Here is a 12,658-nt window from a genome sequence, read left to right on the forward strand (position 1 = left end):
GGGATGAAGGCCTCGGAGCCATATACTAAGGAAAACGGGGTGGCCCCCGTGCTGGACTTCGATGTCTTCCGATATGCCCAAAAGACCTCGGGTACAACTTCTCTCCATTTTCCTTTTGCATCGTCCAATCTTTTCTTCAAGTTTCGAATGATAGTTTTATTTGTTGACTCAACCTGTCCGTTTCCAGTTGGATGATATGGTGTCGATAGGATCCTTTTTATTTTGTGTGCCTCGAGGAACTCCGTCACCTTGCTGTCGATGAATTGTTTTCCATTGTCACACACAATCTCAGCAGGTACCCCAAACCGGCATATGATGTGGTCCCAAATGAAGTCGATAACTTATTTTTCTCTGACCTTCTCGAAGGCCTGTGCTTCCACCCACTTAGAAAAATAATCGGTCATAAACAGAATAAATTTGGCTTTACTTGGGGCTGTTGGTAGAGGGCCGATTATATCTATCCCCCATTTCATGAAAGGCCATGGGGATAGGACCGAATGGAGTTGTTTTCCAGGCTGATGGATCATTGGTGCAAATCCTTGACACTTATCACACTTTCTGACAAACTCCTTAGTATCTTTTTCCATGCTATCCCAGTAGTAACCTGCTCTAATAACTTTGCGAACCAAGGACTCGGCGCCGGAATGATTCCCACAAGTGCCTTCGTATATTTCTCGAAAGACATAGTCGATGTCCCCGAGCCCCAAACATACTGCCAATGGCCCATCGAATGTTCTCCTATACAATGTTCCATCTTCGTCCAATGCAAACCTAGCAGCCTTGGCTCGTAAGGCCCTTGATTCTTTGTGGTTCGATGGGAGTTTTCCATTCTTCATTATAGTCAATATACTTATTCCTCCAGTCCCACGTTAGGCTTGTTGAATTTATCTCGGCATGACCCTCTTCAACCACACATCTTGATAATTGGACAACAGCCCCCGGAACGATGTCATCTTCTTCGACCGAGGATCCCATATTAGCAAGTGTCGGCCTCACTATTTTGTTCTCGAGGCACATGATCCAGAGTCCACTCCTTGAAGTGGTGCAAAGTTACCTGTAGTTTATCCAAGTACCGTTGCATTCTGTCTTCTCGAACCTCGAAGCTTTTGTTTACTTAATTTACAACCAATGAGAATCGCACTTGGCCTCGATGATTTCTGTTCCCAAGCTTTTAGCTAGCTCAAGACCTGCAATCATAGCCTCATACTCGGCCTCATTGTTAGTTAATCTTGGAGCTTTAATAGACTGCCTAATGATATCACCGGTGGGTGGCTTCAAGACAATGCCAAGCCCGGAACCATTCACGTTCGAGGCACCATCTGTGAAGAGGGTCCATACCCCCGATGTTGTACCAGAGCTTAACATGAGTTCTTTCTCTACTTCGGGTACGAGGGTTAGCATAAAATCGGCCACGAAGTCAGCTAGGATTTGAGACTTGATGGCCGTTCGAGGTTGATATTCGATATCATACCCGCTAAGCTCGACGGCCCATTTGGCTAATCGGCCCGATAGTTCGGGCTTATGCAAAACATTTCGAAGGGGGTAAGTGGTGATTACACATATAGAATGACATTGAAAATATGGTTTTAACTTTCGAGATGCGCTTATCAATGCAAGTGCTAATTTTTCTAAGTGAGGGTACCTAGTTTCAGCATCTCCTAGAGTACGGCTCATGTAATAGATAGGAAATTGCGTACCTTGCTCTTCTCGAACCAGTACCCCACTTACCACTATCTCCGACACTGCCAAGTAGAGATAAAGCCTTTTATCTATCTTCGGGGTGTGAAGCAAAGGCGGGCTCGACAAATACCGCTTTAATTCTTCTAAGGCTTGTTGGCATTCCGGGGTCCACGCAAAATCCTTCTTCTTTTTGAGCAAGGAAAAGAAATAGTGACTTCGATCTGATGACCTTGAAATGAACCGGCCCAAAGCAGCTATTCAACCCGTCAACCATTGCACGGTTTTCACGCTATCCACGACCTTGATATCTTCAATGACCTTGATTTTATCGGGGTTAATTTCGATACCTCTATTTGACACCATGAAGCCAAGGAATTTGCCCGAACCGACTCCGAGGGCACACTTCTCCGGGTTAAGCTTCATGTTGTATTTCCTCAAGATTTCGAACGTTTCCTGCAAATGAGCCAAATGGTCCTCTGCGCGCAGGGACTTAACCAACATATCATCAATATAGACCTCCATTGTTTTACCTATCCGTTCTTTGAACATTTTGTTAACTTAGCATTGGTACGTTGCTCCTGCATTTTTAAGCCCGAAGGGCATGACGTTGTAACAATAAGTTCTAAATTTAGTAATGAATGAAGTCTTTTCCTGGTCTTTTGGGTTCATCTTAATTTGATTATACCCGGAGTAGGCATCGAGAAAAGTTAGGGTCTCGTGGCCAGTCGTGGCATCGATCATTTGGTCGATGTTCGGCAATGGGAAAGAATCTTTCGAACATGCTTTGTTCAAGTCCTTATAGTCTACACACATCCTAAGCTTGTTTACCTTTTTAGGAACTACTACTACGTTGGCTAACCACTCGGGGTAATTTACCTCCCCAAAGGATCCTATCTTAAGAAGTTTGGTTACCTCGTCTTTTATGAAGGCATGTTTTACCTCGGACTGAGGTCTCCTTTTTTGCTTTACCGGTTTGAACCTGGGATCAATGCTCAGTCGGTGTGTGGTGATTTTCGGTGGAATCCCTGTCATATCTAAATGGGACCAAGCAAAGCAATCCATATTATCAATAAGAAATTGAATGAGTTTTTTCCTGAGTTCGGGGGTTAATCCCGTTCCCAAGGTATACCTTTCTCTCGGGAAGATATTCGATAAGTATGACCTGCTCTAGTTCCTTGACAGTTGACTTGGTTGCGTCGGACTCTTCAGGAACGACGAAGGTTCTAGGAGTAAGGAAGTTCTCTTCGTCTTCGATTACCTGTTGTTCCGACTCCGCCGAGGTTGGGGGCTGTGATTGATATTTAGCCGCCTGCTTATCTTTGGCGCTCGATTTCTCCGAGGTCAAGGGAACTTCCTCGATTGAAAACATCTCTTTTGTGGTGTGCTGCTCTCCGTGGACTATCTTCACTCCTTCCTCTGTTGGGAATATCATCATCTGGTGAAGAGTTGAAGGCACTGCCCTCATGCTGTGTATCCACGGTCTCCCGAGGAGTGCGTTATACCTCATGTCACCTTCGATGACATGGAACTTTATATTTTGTATGGTCCCGGCTACGTTTACTGGCAAGATAATTTCTCCCTTTGATGTTTCGCTTTCCATGTTGAAGCCATTCAGGACCTGGGATACAGGTACAATCCGATCTTGTAGGCCGAGTTTTTCCACGACCCTTGATTTGATTATGTTTACTGAGCTACCTGGATCGATTAAAACACGTTTAACTTGAATTTTATTCAAAAGGATAGATATTACCAGGGCGTCGTTGTGAGGCTGAGATATGCCTTCTACTTCCTCATCACAGAATGGTAAGACGTCCTCGGGCACATAGCTCCGAGTTCATTTTTCTCTGGTGATTGACACTTTGGTGATCTTGAATACAGGTCGTTGAGGGACGTCTGCTTCGCCAATGATCATGTGGATTACATGTTGTGGTTCTTCTTGTTCGTTTTTCCTTGCATCTCTCTCCCTGAAGTGATTCTTATCCCGATCACTTAGGAATTCTCGAAGGTGGCCTTCGTTGAATAACCGAGCCACTTCTTCCCTCAGCTACCTGCAATCTTTCGTTCGATGACCATGTGTGCCATGATACTTGCACATCAAGTTCGGGTTTCTTTGAGAAGGATCGGTCTGTATTGGCCTGGGCCACTTGGTGTCTTTTGATTCTCCTAATAGCTAAGACAATGCCTGACACATCTATACTGAAGTTGTACTCTGATAATCGAGGAGCCTCAGTGGGGTCGGTGTGCTTGTTAAACCCACTCTTACTCATGAGTCCCCGAGAACTTTGGCCTCGATTGCTTCTCCGATCGCTCCGAGGAGCCTTACAGCTCGGGCCGCTGTTTCTTCGGTCGGTATATGGCTGATATCGTTCTTTGTTGAACCTAGATCCCCAATCTACGTCCCTCGGGGGCTTGGCTGTGAATCTGTTAGGATGAACTGAACCCGAAGGGGCTCCCAACTGATCGTCTTCGACCCTGATTTTTGACTGGTAACGATTGTGTACATCCGACCATGTCACTGCTAGATATTCGATCAAGTTCTACTTTAACCGTCGAGATGCAATCGAGCTATTTTCATTCAAACCCTCCATAAAGGCCTGTACCGCCCAGTCATCGGAGACCGGCGGCAATTCCATCCTTTCCATTTGAAACCTGGACACGAACTCCCTTAGCATCTCATCGTTCCTTTGCTTTATTTTGAAGACATCCGACTTTCTCGTGGCCACCTTTATGGCCCCGGCGTGGGCTTTAACGAAGGCGTCTGCTAACATAGCAAATGAATCAATAGAGTTAGGAGCTAAGTTTTGATACCAAATCATAGCTCCTTTTGAAAGTGTTTCCCCAAACTTTTTCAACAACACTGACTCGATTTCATCATCGTTCAGGTCGTTTCCTTTGATCCCACAAGTGTATGAAGTAATATGTTCGTTAGGGTCGGTTGTCCCGTTATATTTGGGTATATCGGACATGCGGAATTTCTTAGGAATGGGCATCGGGGCTGCGCTCTGAGGGAATGGTTTTTGTATGAACTTCTTGGCATCTAGACCTTTCCAAACTGGAGGTGCCCCCGGTATCCGGTCTACACGGGAGTTATAAGTCTCCAGCTTCTTGTCGTTGTTCTCAATTTTCTTTTCTCCAGACTCGATCCTCTTAGAGAGCTCTTCGAGCATTTTCGTAATGGTGGGATCAGTCCCCGAGCTGTCTCCATTTGGTCCTTCCGGCGTTGGTTCAGCACGTCAATTGTTTTCATGTTCAGCTACACTCGGGGTCTTATTATGACTTTGAAGTTGAGTGATGGCGATTTGCTGAGCCTGCAACATCTCAAATATCACTTGGAGGCTAACTCCTCCATCTCCTGCTCCTGGTGTTCCTTGGTCCCCTGTTCGGGCATCCCTTCATACACTCCCTTCGGGGTCAATGCCTAGGCTGGTATTTATAGCAATATGAGAACCAACATCAACTGGTTCCATGTTTGGCACTTCCCCAGGGTTTATCAGCGGTACACCGACCCCTACATTGTTGTTTTCTCCAAGACCCTCATTGTCATGAACAAGTACGTTTTGTGTGCTAGACACACTTAAGCCTGAGAATCAAAAGATCTTGACAAGAAAAAGTGTAAAGATAACGTGTGTAACGAGGATCAGTAAAGAAATAATCACTATTATCTTTAGCCCCACAGTGGGCGCCAAACTGTTTACCTCGAAAAATACGAGTAACAATTAAATTTGATTTGTGGTTTTAAAGATACATGATTTAATTCAATACCAATTGATAATCAAGAAATAAGAAGTAAAACTGAAAGATAAAGGTGAATCAAACCAATGTTACTCAACAGTAGTGACCTCGAGCACAGGGACCTCGAGGTAGGCTTGGTATCATAAGAACAAGTATAAAAGCAAAGTAAGAACAATAGAGCTAAAGGACAAGCTGATGCACAATAGGCGAAAAGGCAGAGAGTATATTCCTTTCTCAGTAAAAAGATGATTTTACAAATGATTGGGGTTCCCTTTTTATAATAGAGGAATCCTAAATAAGGAATATTTCTATTTACAGTAGGGAATATTCTTGTTACAGCTGTCTAACCGCCTAGTACGGAATTGTACGATCTTATTTCGGAATTTGTGCCATGATCTTAGGGACGTGGCAGGAATCTAGCTCGCTCTGGTACAAATCCATAACGGTACTATTTCGAGGTCGAGCACACTTGGCCTCGGTATTCCTCGAACTCCTGCCTCCGGGCATTACACTTTGTCTTCGAACTCGAGCCTGGTCCACTGGTCTCGAATCTCGACCTCTCCCGAACTCAGGCCCATGACGGACCTTCGAGCCTACAAATCGGAGGTATACGATTTGGACCGTATACAACATGTTAAGTCCATTTTTACAAATACATTTATCTATTTAAATTTGTTAGCTTAAGTGATCAATTGACTTCAACATGTTTATCTAAAGATTTAGAGGAGGGTGGGGGTAAAATAATGTATGTAGATTTTTAACTATATAATATGTGAAAGTTGATGGTACGAAGGCTTTGCAATTTCACACCCCATACTTCTGTACATTTTATTACATAACTCTTCACGCGTCATCTTATTGGCATTGTACGAGCAGGGTACAATTTTAGTTATATCCTCCATTCTTGGTAATCATCTTTTCCATTTACCAGCCCTTAATTTCGTTGCGCTTCACTTTCGGTTGGCCTCTTTCTTTGCTTTCTCAACTATCATCTTTTTCCTTTAGACTATGCTAATCCTACGTTGGTGGGAGTGCAATTGATTCTCTATCATCGGTACTTCAGCTGGATTGCTTTTCTGGTGAGTTTGTTCCATTTATTTCTCTTGCTTGGTGCATTTGTTATGGTTGCACATGTATGCATCTATAGTTGATTGTTTCTGAATATTGTATGTCTTTGACGATTTTCTTCATTATTGACCTTAAACCTCATTCTACTTTTGAAGTTCTCTATGATTTGTGCTATTCTTTTTGCATATAGTTTGTGTTATTTTGGATCTTCCATGGATACACATTTTTTTCTAATTTTTCTCCATGTTCTGGTAGAATGTGTACATGCGTGTGACGAAATTGCATGCATGGATTCTCTTTTGAAGCCTGATGAGATGCAGAACTCTCTGGATACCCTTTACTCCTTCAAATGTTGAATCCTGAAAGTTACTGGCATGATAAAGAATCTAGACTTGGGGAAAATTAATTTTTTTTTGTTGAAGTTTAACTTATTATTCCTTGTTTCCCTATTGGCAAGTAAAATGTTAATGCAGCTTTGGCTTGTGAGTTCAAACCTGGATTTTAGTAGGAAACTTAGCCCTCATGCAACTAATAAAACCACATCGAGAGATAATTAAATTGGAACTCGAAGTGCTGATATGCTACAATTAGTGATTAGATCAACCTATATATTTTTTCTTAGGATTATTGGGTGCAATGAGAATGAGTTATTTGACTTCTCCGTTAAATTTATGTAACTTCAAACAAATTTTGAATTTTTTTTTGAACAATCGATTTCTTTCCATTAGACTCAAGGCTATACATGCTAAGTGTATGACTTCAGTTTGAAAGGTTTATCATTTTTGTCACGGCCCAAATTCCCACCAAAGGTCGTGACGACACCTAACCTCCAATACTAGGTAATCCAATATGCAATAAAAATTTAAAATAATAAAATAAGATATAACATGGCTGAAATAACATAAATAGCGAAATAAAACTCCGACAATAGCTAATACACAGATACCATAAAATCAAATTCTCAAAACCAGGTAATACAGAGTCATGAGCTCTAAAACTGAATATAAGAAGATGTCTCAATAGTACAATACTATCTGAATCTATATATAACAATATGAAGATAAGGGAAGGGGACTCCAAAGGTCTGCGATAATTATGCAACACTATCTTGAATCCTTTCTATCAACAACAATGTTCATTCCTGAGAACCGTTGCTGCCACTATAACAAAAAAGGGATTTATCAGCAATTATTTAGCAGCAATAAAGTAATTGCCGCTAATTTATTCACGGAAGGCAAATTAGTGGCCAATAAATATTAACCGGTAGTTAGTATACTTTTAATGTCCATTCAAGAGAATAGACGCTAAAACTATTATTTTTACTTTTAATATTGCCTCCAATTTTTATTTACCGCTAAATCATCTCCCGCCTAAATCTCTCAATTTTGCCTAAAGACTACAAAAATGTCACGGCCCAATTTCTCTCTCCGTGAACTGTCATGATGGCACCTAGTCTCTACGACTAGGTAAGCCTAACACTTTACGAAAATAAAACAAAAGCATGAACATTAACTACTAATAGTAATAATATCTAATAAGCAACTGAATGCCACTCGGCATATACAATTATCACTTCTGAAATGTACGAAACAATTCCCAAAATCCGGAAACCCGCAAGTCACAAGCTACTAAGAAGTTTTAACTGTTCTATACATCATTTCTACAAAAGGAAGGAAAAATGAACATAGGGGGATAGAGTGGGACTCCGAGGATCTGTGGGCGCGGGCAGATGTACCTTGAAGTCTCCAATAGGCAACAACGACTGCAACTAGTGATGAGGCTGGTAAGATGAACCTGGATCTGCACACAAAAAACATGTGCAGGAAAAGGCATGAGTACACCACAATGGTACCCAGTAAGTGCCAAGCCTAACCTCGGTCGAGTAGTGACGAGATCAGGTCAGGGCCCTACTGGTGTATATTTAATAAAATATAACAGAATGAAATATCGCAGTAATGAGTAAATACTAAAATTTAACAAGGAATGTAAGCATAGAAGAACAACAACTCAGAACACCGAGATAACAACAAGGGATCTCCCAGGATACCGTCCCGTAGTCCCAAACGTAAATGTGCAGGGGAAATCTCCCGGAATACCGTTCCTTAGTCACAAAGTAAATATGCAGTGCTGGGGGATCTCCCCGTTCCGTAGTCCCAAAGTAAATATGCAGTACAGGGGAATCTCCCGAAATACCGTTTCATAGTCCCAAAGTAAATATGCAGCTCAACATTAGAATTACAACTACAACACGGAAATCCTACAATTTAGACTAAGTACAAGTCAATGAAGAAGCAGGGAATTCACTAAGCATGCTGCACAGAGTTCAGATAGCAATTAAGACACGTAGACATGCTGTTATAAACTAAACAGGATAATGACATATGCTAGTGTAGCTTGGTTAAAGGAAAACAAATATTTTACTTAATGAAAATGGAGTTTTTCAATAAATAGCCCGTGTACGCACTCATCACCTCACGTACACGACGCTCATATATCAAACAATACCAAATCCTAATGGGAGTTCCCTCACACAAGGTTAGGCAAGCCACTTACCTCGAACCAAGCTCAATCAATCAGTCACAATGCTCTTTCCACGAATATCCGACTCCGAATGGCACAAATGTAGCCAACATCAATTACATAACATAAATATAACTACAAGGAACTAATCTAGCTAATGAAATCAAAGCTAAAGCAAGAAATTGGAAAATCGCCCAAAAAGCCTCCCCGGGCCCACGTCTCGGAATCAGGTAAAAGTCACAAGATATGAACACTCATTCACTCACGAGTCTAACCATACCAAATATACTCAAATCCGATACCAAAATCTCAATCAAAATTCCAAAATTCACCCTAAGAACTTTCCCCAAAATTTTCCCTAATTTTCCAACTCAAATCCCTAATTAAAAGGTGAAATCAACAATGGATTAATGGAAAACAACCAAAAATGAGTTAGGAATCATTACCCAATAACTCCGTCTGAAAATCCTTCAAAGAATCGCCAAGATCCAAGCTCTCAAGTCCAAAAATGAAGAATGAATTCAAACACTCGATTTTTGCCCTTTTTCTGCCAGTTAAACCGCACATGAGGTTACTTAACCGCTTCTGCGGCTAAAGCTCAACACCTTCGGATTTTCATTAAACTCCCAAATCTGCATCTGCGCACAGCCATTCGCACTTGTGGATGTGCATCTACACTTCACCCGTCCGCTTCTACGATCTGCCTCCGCTTTTGTGATTCCTTCTCCGCAGGAGCGAGTCCGCTTCTGCGATCCCTTCACCGCATCTATGACCACTGGCTACCCAGACCAGGACCGCATCTGTGATTTAACTACCGCTCGTGCGAGCCTGCACCTGCGGTCTCCCCTCCGCAACTGCGAAAACACCAGGAACCAGCAAAACTCAGCAATGGCCTAAGTCCAAATTTCAACCCGTTGAGCATCCGAAACACACCCGAGGCCCCTGGAATCTCAACCAAACATACCAACCAATCCTAAAATACCATACGAACTTAGTCGAGCCCCCAAAATACATCAAACGCTAAAATCACAATCACCCTCCAATTCAAACTTAAAGAAGTTGAAACTTCAAATTTCCACAACCGATGCCGAAACCTATCAAACCACGTCCGATTGATCCCAAATTTTGCACACAAGTCATATTCAACACTACGCACCTACTCCAACTTTCGGAATCGGAATCCGACCGCGATATCAGAAATTCCACTATCGATCCAAATCTCCAAAAATTTGACTTTCGCCATTTCAAGCCTAAATGAGCTACGGACCTCCAAAACACAATCCGGACACTCCCCTGAGCCCAAAATCACCCAACGGAGCTAACGAAATCGACAGAATTCCATTCCGGAATCGTCTTCACACAGTTCTTACTACAGACCAACTTCTAAGACTTAAGCCTCCGTTTAGGGAATAAGTGTCCCAAAACACTCCAAAAACCAAAACAACTCCCGGCAAGTCACAATAGCAGAAATAGATACGGGGAAGGCAGTTAATAGGGGATCGGGGCTCTAACCCTCAAAACAACCGACCATGTTGTTACAAAGGACATGAATTACTTTAAGTGTAAAAACCCTTAGACAATTTCTCCGCAAGCCATTCAAGAGCAAAATCACCGGCCACTTTCTCAACCAAAAAAGTAACCCTCATATTATACAATCTCATCCGTAAGCCATTTAAGAGTAAAATTTCCGACCACATTGAGAATTGGGGATTTTGATTACTTATTAGCGTCTTTTTTTCTTTTATTTTAGTCCAAAAGTGCTTAATTGTGTTCCCGTAAACTGATGAAATGTGCTTAGTTACAGGAATATTGGAAGATGAGCTCCCAAGATGGAATCCAACTCAAGAAGGAGTGATCTAAACTAAAGGAAAAAAATAGGCACAGAAGCTCAGAAGTGCGACCGCAGGTTATCATCTGCGGCCGCAGGATGTGAAGAAACGCCCATCAGAGAAGTGTGAAAAGTGTGGTCCGCATATGAAAAGTGCGTCCGCAGAAACTGTGTAAGAGCAAAAGTTCAGAGAACCTGCATCTCAATTTCAACAAGAGTGTGGACCACAATTATTGTGCGGCCAAAAAAAAGAACAGCTACGGGGCCGCAGTCACATTTGTGCGGACCGCAGAAGAGAAAGGTGAGGCCACAGACACATTTGGGTGGACTGCAGAAAGAGATAAGTGTGGCCGCAGTTCAAAATTATGCGGGCGCAGGTTTTCCAATCCTGTCAGGCTGAAGCAAAGTGCGGACCGCACATGTAATTGTGTGGCCGTAGAACCTCCGAAAGGGCATTTTTGTTCGAAAATTCTTGCCCTGTATAAATAGAAGAGTTTGACTTTTTTAGGTTTAGTTTTGACATCAGCTGCTACAATAGACGGTTTTCTTTACTCTCTTTAGTAGTTTTTGCTATTTTGAGCTTTTTGAATATAGATTTCATCATTTTAATTATCAATATGGGTTTAATTATCATTTTTCTTCTATTTCTTCTATCTTAAGCATGAGTAGCGAGATTTTCACTAGGGTTGTGACCCAACCCTAGAGTGTGATTGTCACGACCCAATTCCCAACCCGGTCGTGATGGCGCCTCTCGTGAAGAAAAGGACAGCCAACAGAACAACAACGCTTCTTTCAAAATTTTTTAAACATAAATGATTAGATAAATACAACTTAATGACAATAACAATCGATATATATACGACCCAACACAGCCCGACCGGGGTGTCACAAGTCACGAGCATCTAAGGAAGTCTGAACAAGACCACATGGTCAATAATATACAGAATAAAGTTTAGAATCAAAAGACGAAGTCCGGTGCCGCGAACGCCGGCGGTCACCTTGCTCAGCTGCGATAGCAAATCCTCAACCAGCTCAAACCCGCTACCGGGTAACCAATACCTGCATCTGCACGCGAGGTGCAGGGAGTAAAGTGAGTACTCTAACTCAGTGAGTAATAAAGGTAAATAATAACTGAGCAGCAAGAAATCACGAAAGGCACTCCATCATGCTATATAAAACAGTACTACCCTTTGAGAAAACAGTAAAACCGTGAAATCCTTTAGAAAATCTATCTGGGCTCAGTTAAAACCTCTTTTGAAAATGTCTTTTTCAACAGTTAAGCAAATGAATGCAAAACAGATAGTGCAAGTCAGCACATAAGTCAGCCCCTCGGGCACAGCACTCCATCAACAAATAACACCAGGGTATCAGGTAAGCAGTGCAAGAAGTAGCATAGAAGCCAATGAAATGCGAGTGCTGAATGTCATGACACGTAATGCAAATAGGAACCAATGCATGAGTTCAATGCAATGCATATGACCGCTGCGGCGTGCAGCCCGAGCCATCCATATTTAACGTCGACGGCGCTCACTGGAGGTGTGTACAGACTCCGGAGGGGCTCCTACAGCCTAAGCGCAATATCAAGCCATCTCGTGGCATCAACCAGGCCCTCAGCCTCAAAATCAACGTAACACCGCTGTGGCGTGCAGCCCGAGCCATCCATAGTCCAGAAATGCACATGTAACACTGCTGCGGCGTGCAGCCCGATCCATGCTCAGTCCAGAAATGCACATAAGCCACTTGGGCAATACAACATGGTAGTTCTCAACTCAAAACGTCAATAAAGTATTGTTTCAGTTTTCAATCTTAGAAAAACGGCTGAGTTTGCAA

The sequence above is a fragment of the Nicotiana attenuata genome, chromosome 7 (assembly GCF_001879085.1).
Source record: "Nicotiana attenuata strain UT chromosome 7, NIATTr2, whole genome shotgun sequence".
In the NCBI taxonomy this organism is placed as follows: domain Eukaryota; kingdom Viridiplantae; phylum Streptophyta; class Magnoliopsida; order Solanales; family Solanaceae; genus Nicotiana; species Nicotiana attenuata.